Source organism: Spermophilus citellus, assembly GCF_964194105.1.
Source record: "Spermophilus citellus genome assembly, chromosome: 11".
NCBI classification, from domain to species: Eukaryota; Metazoa; Chordata; class Mammalia; order Rodentia; family Sciuridae; genus Spermophilus; species Spermophilus citellus.
Genome location: NC_138192.1, coordinates 8,334,627 through 8,347,066, shown reverse-complemented (window position 1 = coordinate 8,347,066; position 12,440 = coordinate 8,334,627).

Genomic DNA, 12,440 nt, shown 5'->3' with positions numbered 1-12,440 from the left:
TGTTTCCTCTTGATGTAGCCCAATGCAGTGACTGGCGAGAAACACTTTCATGGAAAGGGGTTGCCAGGCTTCCCAAAATTACGAATCTCCAGAAATCTCAGCAAATATCTTTTCACCCAAACTGGATGATACTTTCAGGTAATGATCAGTACACTAAGGCGACTTGGTTCCCCAAATTTCGTTCTTCTATGTTGAAGCGTTCGTTTCCAGTAACAGTTTGAATTTTTAGGTTTCACTCTGTTTTCTCCTATATTGATAGATGTATTTGGAACTCTAAATCCAACACGGTTTGTGCTAGCTTCTTGAAACATGACACAATAAAGTAGTTTCACGTTCTATCTCTATGTTTTGTTTCCTCTTGATGTAGCCCAATGCAGTGACTGGCGAGAAACACTTTCATGGAAAGGGGTTGCCAGGCTTCCCAAAATTACGAATCTCCAGAAATCTCAGCAAATATTCTTTCACCCAAACTGGATGATACTTTCAGGTAATGATCAGTACACTAAGGCGACTTGGTTCCCCAAATTTCGTTCTTCTATGTTGAAGCGTTTGTTTCCAGTAACAGTTTGAATTTTTAGGTTTCACTCTGTTTTCTCCTATATTGATAGATGTGTTTGGAACTCTAAATCCAACACGGTTTGTGCTAGGTTCTTGAAACTTGACACAATAAAGTAGTTTCACGTTCTATCTCTATGTTTTGTTTCCTCTTGATGTAGCCTTAAGCAGTGACTGGCGAGAAACACTTTCATGGAAAGGGGTTGCCAAGCTTCCTAAAATTACGAATCTCCAGAAATCTCAGCAAATATTTTTTCACCCAAACTGGATGATACTTTCAGGTAATGATCAGTACACTAAGGCGACTTGGTTCCCCAAATTTCGTTCTTCTATGTTGAAGCGTTCGTTTCCAGTAACAGTTTGAATTTTTAGGTTTCACTCTGTTTTCTCCTATATTGATAGATGTATTTGGAACTCTAAATCCAACAGGGTTTGTGCTAGCTTCTTGAAACTTGACACAATAAAGTAGTTTCACGTTCTATCTCTACGTTTTGTTTCCTCTTGATGTAGCCCTAAGCAGTTACTGGCGGGAAACACTTTCATGGAAAGGGGTTGCCAAGCTTCCTAAAATTACGAATCTCCAGAAATCTCAGCAAATATTTTTTCACCCAAACTGGATGATACTTCAGGTAATGATCAGTACACTAAGGCGACTTGGTTCCCCAAATTTCGTTCTTCTATGTTGAAGCGTTCGTTTCCAGTAACAGTTTGAATTTTTAGGTTTCACTCTGTTTTCTCCTATATAGATAGATGTATTTGGAACTCTAAATCCAACACGGTTTGTGCTAGCTTCTTGAAACATGACACAATAAAGTAGTTTCACGTTCTATCTCTATGTTTTGTTTCCTCTTGATGTAGCCCAATGCAGTGACTGGCGAGAAACACTTTCATGGAAAGGGGTTGCCAGGCTTCCCAAAATTACGAATCTCCAGAAATCTCAGCAAATATTTTTTCACCCAAACTGGATGATACTTTCAGGTAATGATCAGTACACTAAGGCGACTTGGTTCCCCAAATTTCGTTCTTCTATGTTGAAGCGTTCGTTTCCAGTAACAGTTTGAATTTTTAGGTTTCACTCTGTTTTCTCCTATATTGATAGATGTATTTGGAACTCTAAATCCAACACGGTTTGTGCTAGCTTCTTGAAACATGACACAATAAAGTAGTTTCACGTTCTATCTCTATGTTTTGTTTCCTCTTGATGTAGCCCAATGCAGTGACTGGCGAGAAACACTTTCATGGAAAGGGGTTGCCAGGCTTCCCAAAATTACGAATCTCCAGAAATCTCAGCAAATATTTTTTCACCCAAACTGGATGATACTTTCAGGTAATGATCAGTACACTAAGGCGACTTGGTTCCCCAAATTTCGTTCTTCTATGTTGAAGCGTTCGTTTCCAGTAACAGTTTGAATTTTTAGGTTTCACTCTGTTTTCTCCTATATTGATAGATGTGTTTGGAACTATAAATCCAACACTGTTTTTGCTAGGTTCTTGAAACTTGACACAATAAAGTAGTTTCACGTTCTATCTCTATGTTTTGTTTCCTCTTGATGTAGCCTTAAACAATGACTGGCGAGAAACACTTTCATGGAAAGGGGTTGCCAAGCTTCCTAAAATTACGAATCTCCAGAAATCTCAGCAAATATTTTTTCACCCAAACTGGATGATACTTTCAGGTAATGATCAGTACACTAAGGCGACTTGGTTCCCCAAATTTCGTTCTTCTATGTTGAAGCGTTCGTTTCCAGTAACAGTTTGAATTTTTAGGTTTCACTCTGTTTTCTCCTATATTGATAGATGTATTTGGAACTCTAAATCCAACAGGGTTTGTGCTAGCTTCTTGAAACTTCACACAATAAAGTAGTTTCACGTTCTATCTCTACGTTTTGTTTCCTCTTGATGTAGCCCTAAGCAGTTACTGGCGGGAAACACTTTCATGGAAAGGGGTTGCCAAGCTTCCTAAAATTACGAATCTCCAGAAATCTCAGCAAATATTTTTTCACCCAAACTGGATGATACTTTCAGGTAATGATCAGTACACTAAGGCGACTTGGTTCCCCAAATTTCGTTCTTCTATGTTGAAGCGTTCGTTTCCAGTAACAGTTTGAATTTTTAGGTTTCACTCTGTTTTCTCCTATATTGATAGATGTATTTGGAACTCTAAATCCAACACGGTTTGTGCTGGCTTCTTGAAACATGACACAATAAAGTAGTTTCACGTTCTATCTCTATGTTTTGTTTCCTCTTGATGTAGCCCAATGCAGTGACTGGCGAGAAACACTTTCATGGAAAGGGGTTGCCAGGCTTCCCAAAATTACGAATCTCCAGAAATCTCAGCAAATATTTTTTCACCCAAACTGGATGATACTTTCAGGTAATGATCAGTACACTAAGGCGACTTGGTTCCCCAAATTTCGTTCTTCTATGTTGAAGCGTTCGTTTCCAGTAACAGTTTGAATTTTTAGGTTTCACTCTGTTTTCTCCTATATTGATAGATGTATTTGGAACTCTAAATCCAACACGGTTTGTGCTAGCTTCTTGAAACATGACACAATAAAGTAGTTTCACGTTCTATCTCTATGTTTTGTTTCCTCTTGATGTAGCCCAATGCAGTGACTGGCGAGAAACACTTTCATGGAAAGGGGTTGCCAGGCTTCCCAAAATTACGAATCTCCAGAAATCTCAGCAAATATTTTTTTCACCCAAACTGGATGATACTTTCAGGTAATGATCAGTACACTAAGGCGACTTGGTTCCCCAAATTTCGTTCTTCTATGTTGAAGCGTTCGTTTCCAGTAACAGTTTGAATTTTTAGGTTTCACTCTGTTTCTCCTATACTGATAGATGTGTTTGGAACTCTAAATCCAACACGGTTTGTGCTAGGTTTTTGAATCTTGACACAATAAAGTAGTTTCACGTTCTATCTCTACGTTTTGTTTCCTCTTGATGTAGCCTTAAGCCGTGACTGGCGAGAAACACTTTCATGGAAAGGGGTTGCCAAGTGTCCTAAAATTACGAATCTCCAGAAATCTCAGCAAATATTTTTTCACCCAAACTGGATGATACTTTCAGGTAATGATCAGTACACTAAGGCGACTTGGTTCCCCAAATTTCGTTCTTCTATGTTGAAGCGTTCGTTTCCAGTAACAGTTTGAATTTTTAGGTTTCACTCTGTTTTCTCCTATATTGATAGATGTATTTGGAACTCTAAATCCAACACGGTTTGTGCTAGCTTCTTGAAACTTGACACAATAAAGTAGTTTCACGTTCTATCACTTCGTTTTGTTTCCTCTTGATGTAGCCCTAAGCAGTTACTGGCGGGAAACACTTTCATGGAAAGGGGTTGCCAAGCTTCCTAAAATTACGAATCTCCAGAAATCTCAGCAAATATTTTTTCACCTAAACTGGATGATATTTTCAGGTAATGATCAGTACACTAAGGCGACTTGGTTCCCCAAATTTCGTTCTTCTATGTTGAAGCGTTCGTTTCCAGTAACAGTTTGAATTTTTAGGTTTCACTCTGTTTTCTCCTATATTGATAGATGTGTTTGGAACTCTAAATCCAACACGGTTTGTGCTAGGTTCTTGAAACTTGACACAATAAAGTAGTTTCACGTTCTATCTCTATGTTTTGTTTCCTCTTGATGTAGCCTTAAGCAGTGACTGGCGAGAAACACTTTCATGGAAAGGGGTTGCCAAGCTTCCTAAAATTACGAATCTCCAGAAATCTCAGCAAATATTTTTTCACCCAAACTGGATGATACTTTCAGGTAATGATCAGTACACTAAGGCGACTTGGTTCCCCAAATTTCGTTCTTCTATGTTGAAGCGTTCGTTTCCTGTAACAGTTTGAATTTTTAGGTTTCACTCTGTTTTCTCCTATATTGATAGATGTATTTGGAACTCTAAATCCAACAGGGTTTGTGCTAGCTTCTTGAAACTTGACACAATAAAGTAGTTTCACGTTCTATCTCTACGTTTTGTTTCCTCTTGATGTAGCCCTAAGCAGTTACTGGCGGGAAACACTTTCATGGAAAGGGGTTGCCAAGCTTCCTAAAATTACGAATCTCCAGAAATCTCAGCAAATATTTTTTCACCCAAACTGGATGATACTTTCAGGTAATGATCAGTACACTAAGGCGACTTGGTTCCCCAAATTTCGTTCTTCTATGTTGAAGCGTTCGTTTCCAGTAACAGTTTGAATTTTTAGGTTTCACTCTGTTTTCTCCTATATTGATAGATGTATTTGGAACTCTAAATCCAACACGGTTTGTGCTGGCTTCTTGAAACATGACACAATAAAGTAGTTTCACGTTCTATCTCTATGTTTTGTTTCCTCTTGATGTAGCCCAATGCAGTGACTGGCGAGAAACACTTTCATGGAAAGGGGTTGCCAGGCTTCCCAAAATTACGAATCTCCAGAAATCTCAGCAAATATTTTTTCACCCAAACTGGATGATACTTTCAGGTAATGATCAGTACACTAAGGCGACTTGGTTCCCCAAATTTCGTTCTTCTATGTTGAAGCGTTCGTTTCCAGTAACAGTTTGAATTTTTAGGTTTCACTCTGTTTTCTCCTATATTGATAGATGTATTTGGAACTCTAAATCCAACACGGTTTGTGCTAGCTTCTTGAAACATGACACAATAAAGTAGTTTCACGTTCTATCTCTATGTTTTGTTCCCTCTTGATGTAGCCCAATGCAGTGACTGGCGAGAAACACTTTCATGGAAAGGGGTTGCCAGGCTTCCCAAAATTACGAATCTCCAGAAATCTCAGCAAATATTTTTTCACCCAAACTGGATGATACTTTCAGGTAATGATCAGTACACTAAGGCGACTTGGTTCCCCAAATTTCGTTCTTCTATGTTGAAGCGTTCGTTTCCAGTAACAGTTTGAATTTTTAGGTTTCACTCTGTTTTCTCCTATATTGATAGATGTATTTGGAACTCTAAATCCAACAGGGTTTGTGCTAGCTTCTTCAAACTTGACACAATAAAGTAGTTTCAAGTTCTATCTCTACGTTTTGTTTCCTCTTGATGTAGCCCTAAGCAGTTACTGGCGAGAAACACTTTCATGGAAAGTGGTTGCCAAGCTTCCTAAAATTACGAATCTCCAGAAATCTCAGCAAATATTTTTTCACCCAAACTGGATGATACTTTCAGGTAATGATCAGTACACTAAGGCGACTTGGTTCCCCAAATTTCGTTCTTCTATGTTGAAGCGTTCGTTTCCAGTAACAGTTTGAATTTTTAGGTTTCACTCTGTTTTCTCCTATATTGATAGATGTATTTGGAACTCTAAATCCAACAGGGTTTGTGCTAGCTTCTTGAAACTTGACACAATAAAGTAGTTTCACGTTCTATCTCTACGTTTTGTTTCCTCTTGATGTAGCCCTAAGCAGTTACTGGCGGGAAACACTTTCATGGAAAGGGGTTGCCAAGCTTCCTAAAATTACGAATCTCCAGAAATCTCAGCAAATATTTTTTCACCCAAACTGGATGATACTTTCAGGTAATGATCAGTACACTAAGGCGACTTGGTTCCCCAAATTTCGTTCTTCTATGTTGAAGCGTTCGTTTCCAGTAACAGTTTGAATTTTTAGGTTTCACTCTGTTTTCTCCTATATTGATAGATGTATTTGGAACTCTAAATCCAACACGGTTTGTGCTGGCTTCTTGAAACATGACACAATAAAGTAGTTTCACGTTCTATCTCTATGTTTTGTTTCCTCTTGATGTAGCCCAATGCAGTGACTGGCGAGAAACACTTTCATGGAAAGGGGTTGCCAGGCTTCCCAAAATTACGAATCTCCAGAAATCTCAGCAAATATTTTTTCACCCAAACTGGATGATACTTTCAGGTAATGATCAGTACACTAAGGCGACTTGGTTCCCCAAATTTCGTTCTTCTATGTTGAAGCGTTCGTTTCCAGTAACAGTTTGAATTTTTAGGTTTCACTCTGTTTTCTCCTATATTGATAGATGTATTTGGAACTCTAAATCCAACACGGTTTGTGCTAGCTTCTTGAAACATGACACAATAAAGTAGTTTCACGTTCTATCTCTATGTTTTGTTTCCTCTTGATGTAGCCCAATGCAGTGACTGGCGAGAAACACTTTCATGGAAAGGGGTTGCCAGGCTTCCCAAAATTACGAATCTCCAGAAATCTCAGCAAATATTTTTTCACCCAAACTGGATGATACTTTCAGGTAATGATCAGTACACTAAGGCGACTTGGTTCCCCAAATTTCGTTCTTCTATGTTGAAGCGTTCGTTTCCAGTAACAGTTTGAATTTTTAGGTTTCACTCTGTTTTCTCCTATATTGATAGATGTGTTTGGAACTCTAAATCCAACACGGTTTGTGCTAGGTTCTTGAAACTTGACACAATAAAGTAGTTTCACGTTCTATCTCTATGTTTTGTTTCCTCTTGATGTAGCCTTAAGCAGTGACTGGCGAGAAACACTTTCATGGAAAGGGGTTGCCAAGCTTCCTAAAATTACGAATCTCCAGAAATCTCAGCAAATATTTTTTCACCCAACCTGCATGATACTTTCAGGTAATGATCAGTACACTAAGGCGACTTGGTTCCCCAAATTTCGTTCTTCTATGTTGAAGCGTTCGATTCCAGTAACAGATTGAATTTTTAGGTTTCACTCTGTTTTCTCCTATATTGATAGATGTATTTGGAACTCTAAATCCAACAGGGTTTGTGCTAGCTTCTTGAAACTTGACACAATAAAGTAGTTTCACGTTCTATCTCTACGTTTTGTTTCCTCTTGATGTAGCCCTAAGCAGTTACTGGCGGGAAACACTTTCATGGAAAGGGGTTGCCAAGCTTCCTAAAATTACGAATCTCCAGAAATCTCAGCAAATATTTTTTCACCCAAACTGGATGATACTTCAGGTAATGATCAGTACACTAAGGCGACTTGGTTCCCCAAATTTCGTTCTTCTATGTTGAAGCGTTCGTTTCCAGTAACAGTTTGAATTTTTAGGTTTCACTCTGTTTTCTCCTATATTGATAGATGTATTTGGAACTCTAAATCCAACACGGTTTGTGCTGGCTTCTTGAAACATGACACAATAAAGTAGTTTCACGTTCTATCTCTATGTTTTGTTTCCTCTTGATGTAGCCCAATGCAGTGACTGGCGAGAAACACTTTCATGGAAAGGGGTTGCCAGGCTTCCCAAAATTACGAATCTCCAGAAATCTCAGCAAATATTTTTTCACCCAAACTGGATGATACTTTCAGGTAATGATCAGTACACTAAGGCGACTTGGTTCCCCAAATTTCGTTCTTCTATGTTGAAGCGTTCGTTTCCAGTAACAGTTTGAATTTTTAGGTTTCACTCTGTTTTCTCCTATATTGATAGATGTATTTGGAACTCTAAATCCAACACGGTTTGTGCTAGCTTCTTGAAACATGACACAATAAAGTAGTTTCACGTTCTATCTCTATGTTTTGTTTCCTCTTGATGTAGCCCAATGCAGTGACTGGCGAGAAACACTTTCATGGAAAGGGGTTGCCAGGCTTCCCAAAATTACGAATCTCCAGAAATCTCAGCAAATATTTTTTCACCCAAACTGGATGATACTTTCAGGTAATGATCAGTACACTAAGGCGACTTGGTTCCCCAAATTTCGTTCTTCTATGTTGAAGCGTTCGTTTCCAGTAACAGTTTGAATTTTTAGGTTTCACTCTGTTTTCTCCTATATTGATAGATGTGTTTGGAACTCTAAATCCAACACGGTTTGTGCTAGGTTCTTGAAACTTGACACAATAAAGTAGTTTCACGTTCTATCTCTATGTTTTGTTTCCTCTTGATGTAGCCTTAAGCAGTGACTGGCGAGAAACACTTTCATGGAAAGGGGTTGCCAAGCTTCCTAAAATTACGAATCTCCAGAAATCTCAGCAAATATTTTTTCACCCAAACTGGATGATACTTTCAGGTAATGATCAGTACACTAAGGCGACTTGGTTCCCCAAATTTCGTTCTTCTATGTTGAAGCGTTCGTTTCCAGTAACAGATTGAATTTTTAGGTTTCACTCTGTTTTCTCCTATATTGATAGATGTATTTGGAACTCTAAATCCAACAGGGTTTGTGCTAGCTTCTTGAAACTTGACACAATAAAGTAGTTTCACGTTCTATCTCTACGTTTTGTTTCCTCTTGATGTAGCCCTAAGCAGTTACTGGCGGGAAACACTTTCATGGAAAGGGGTTGCCAAGCTTCCTAAAATTACGAATCTCCAGAAATCTCAGCAAATATTTTTTCACCCAAACTGGATGATACTTCAGGTAATGATCAGTACACTAAGGCGACTTGGTTCCCCAAATTTCGTTCTTCTATGTTGAAGCGTTCGTTTCCAGTAACAGTTTGAATTTTTAGGTTTCACTCTGTTTTCTCCTATATAGATAGATGTATTTGGAACTCTAAATCCAACACGGTTTGTGCTAGCTTCTTGAAACATGACACAATAAAGTAGTTTCACGTTCTATCTCTATGTTTTGTTTCCTCTTGATGTAGCCCAATGCAGTGACTGGCGAGAAACACTTTCATGGAAAGGGGTTGCCAGGCTTCCCAAAATTACGAATCTCCAGAAATCTCAGCAAATATTTTTTCACCCAAACTGGATGATACTTTCAGGTAATGATCAGTACACTAAGGCGACTTGGTTCCCCAAATTTCGTTCTTCTATGTTGAAGCGTTCGTTTCCAGTAACAGTTTGAATTTTTAGGTTTCACTCTGTTTTCTCCTATATTGATAGATGTATTTGGAACTCTAAATCCAACACGGTTTGTGCTAGCTTCTTGAAACATGACACAATAAAGTAGTTTCACGTTCTATCTCTATGTTTTGTTTCCTCTTGATGTAGCCCAATGCAGTGACTGGCGAGAAACACTTTCATGGAAAGGGGTTGCCAGGCTTCCCAAAATTACGAATCTCCAGAAATCTCAGCAAATATTTTTTCACCCAAACTGGATGATACTTTCAGGTAATGATCAGTACACTAAGGCGACTTGGTTCCCCAAATTTCGTTCTTCTATGTTGAAGCGTTCGTTTCCAGTAACAGTTTGAATTTTTAGGTTTCACTCTGTTTTCTCCTATATTGATAGATGTGTTTGGAACTCTAAATCCAACACTGTTTGTGCTAGGTTCTTGAAACTTGACACAATAAAGTAGTTTCACGTTCTATCTCTACGTTTTGTTTCCTCTTGATGCAGCCCTAAGCAGTTACTGGCGGGAAACACTTTCATGGAAAGGGGTTGCCAAGCTTCCTAAAATTACGAATCTCCAGCAATCTCAGCAAATATGTTTTCACCCAAACTGGATGATACTTTCAGGTAATGATCAGTACACTAAGGCGACTTGGTTCCCCAAATTTCGTTCTTCTATGTTGAAGCGTTCGTTTCCAGTAACAGTTTGAATTTTTAGGTTTCACTCTGTTTTCTCCTATATTGATAGATGTATTTGGAACTCTAAATCCAACACGGTTTGTGCTGGCTTCTTGAAACATGACACAATAAAGTAGTTTCACGTTCTATCTCTATGTTTTGTTTCCTCTTGATGTAGCCCAATGCAGTGACTGGCGAGAAACACTTTCATGGAAAGGGGTTGCCAGGCTTCCCAAAATTACGAATCTCCAGAAATCTCAGCAAATATTTTTTCACCCAAACTGGATGATACTTTCAGGTAATGATCAGTACACTAAGGCAACTTGGTTCCCCAAATTTCGTTCTTCTATGTTGAAGCGTTCGTTTCCAGTAACAGTTTGAATTTTTAGGTTTCACTCTGTTTTCTCCTATATTGATAGATGTATTTGGAACTCTAAATCCAACACGGTTTGTGCTAGCTTCTTGAAACATGACACAATAAAGTAGTTTCACGTTCTATCTCTATGTTTTGTTTCCTCTTGATGTAGCCCAATGCAGTGACTGGCGAGAAACACTTTCATGGAAAGGGGTTGCCAGGCTTCCCAAAATTACGAATCTCCAGAAATCTCAGCAAATATTTTTTCACCCAAACTGGATGATACTTTCAGGTGATGATCAGTACACTAAGGCGACTTGGTTCCCCAAATTTCGTTCTTCTATGTTGAAGCGTTCGTTTCCAGTAACAGTTTGAATTTTTAGGTTTCACTCTGTTTCTCCTATACTGATAGATGTGTTTGGAACTCTAAATCCAACACGGTTTGTGCTAGGTTTTTGAATCTTGACACAATAAAGTAGTTTCACGTTCTATCTCTACGTTTTGTTTCTTCTTGATGTAGCCTTAAGCCGTGACTGGCGAGAAACACTTTCATGGAAAGGGGTTGCCAAGTTTCCTAAAATTACGAATCTCCAGAAATCTCAGCAAATATTTTTTCACCCAAACTGGATGATACTTTCAGGTAATGATCAGTACACTAAGGCGACTTGGTTCCCCAAATTTCGTTCTTCTATGTTGAAGCGTTCGTTTCCAGTAACAGTTTGAATTTTTAGGTTTCACTCTGTTTTCTCCTATATTGATAGATGTATTTGGAACTCTAAATCCAACACGGTTTGTGCTAGCTTCTTGAAACATGACACAATAAAGTAGTTTCACGTTCTATCTCTATGTTTTGTTTCCTCTTGATGTAGCCCAATGCAGTGACTGGCGAGAAACACTTTCATGGAAAGGGGTTGCCAGGCTTCCCAAAATTACGAATCTCCAGAAATCTCAGCAAATATTTTTTCACCCAAACTGGATGATACTTTCAGGTAATGATCAGTACACTAAGGCGACTTGGTTCCCCAAATTTCGTTCTTCTATGTTGAAGCGTTCGTTTCCAGTAACAGTTTGAATTTTTAGGTTTCACTCTGTTTTCTCCTATATTGATAGATGTGTTTGGAACTCTAAATCCAACACGGTTTGTGCTAGGTTCTTGAAACTTGACACAATAAAGTAGTTTCATGTTCTATCTCTATGTTTTGTTTCCTCTTGATGTAGCCTTAAGCAGTGACTGGCGAGAAACACTTTCATGGAAAGGGGTTGCCAAGCTTCCTAAAATTACGAATCTCCAGAAATCTCAGCAAATATTTTTTCACCCAAACTGGATGATACTTTCAGGTAATGATCAGTACACTAAGGCGACTTGGTTCCCCAAATTTCGTTCTTCTATGTTGAAGCGTTCGTTTCCAGTAACAGTTTGAATTTTTAGGTTTCACTCTGTTTTCTCCTATATTGATAGATGTATTTGGAACTCTAAATCCAACAGGGTTTGTGCTAGCTTCTTGAAACTTGACACAATAAAGTAGTTTCACGTTCTATCTCTACGTTTTGTTTTTTCTTGATGTAGCCCTAAGCAGTTACTGGCGGGAAACACTTTCATGGAAAGGGGTTGCCAAGCTTCCTAAAATTACGAATCTCCAGAAATCTCAGCAAATATTTTTTCACCCAAACTGGATGATACTTTCAGGTAATGATCAGTACACTAAGGCGACTTGGTTCCCCAAATTTCGTTCTTCTATGTTGAAGCGTTCGTTTCCAGTAACAGTTTGAATTTTTAGGTTTCACTCTGTTTTCTCCTATATTGATAGATGTATTTGGAACTCTAAATCCAACACGGTTTGTGCTGGCTTCTTGAAACATGACACAATAAAGTAGTTTCACGTTCTATCTCTATGTTTTGTTTCCTCTTGATGTAGCCCAATGCAGTGACTGGCGAGAAACACTTTCATGGAAAGGGGTTGCCAGGCTTCCCAAAATTACGAATCTCCAGAAATCTCAGCAAATATTTTTTCACCCAAACTGGATGATACTTTCAGGTAATGATCAGTACACTAAGGCGACTTGGTTCCCCAAATTTCGTTCTTCTATGTTGAAGCGTTCGTTTCCAGTAACAGTTTGAATTTTTAG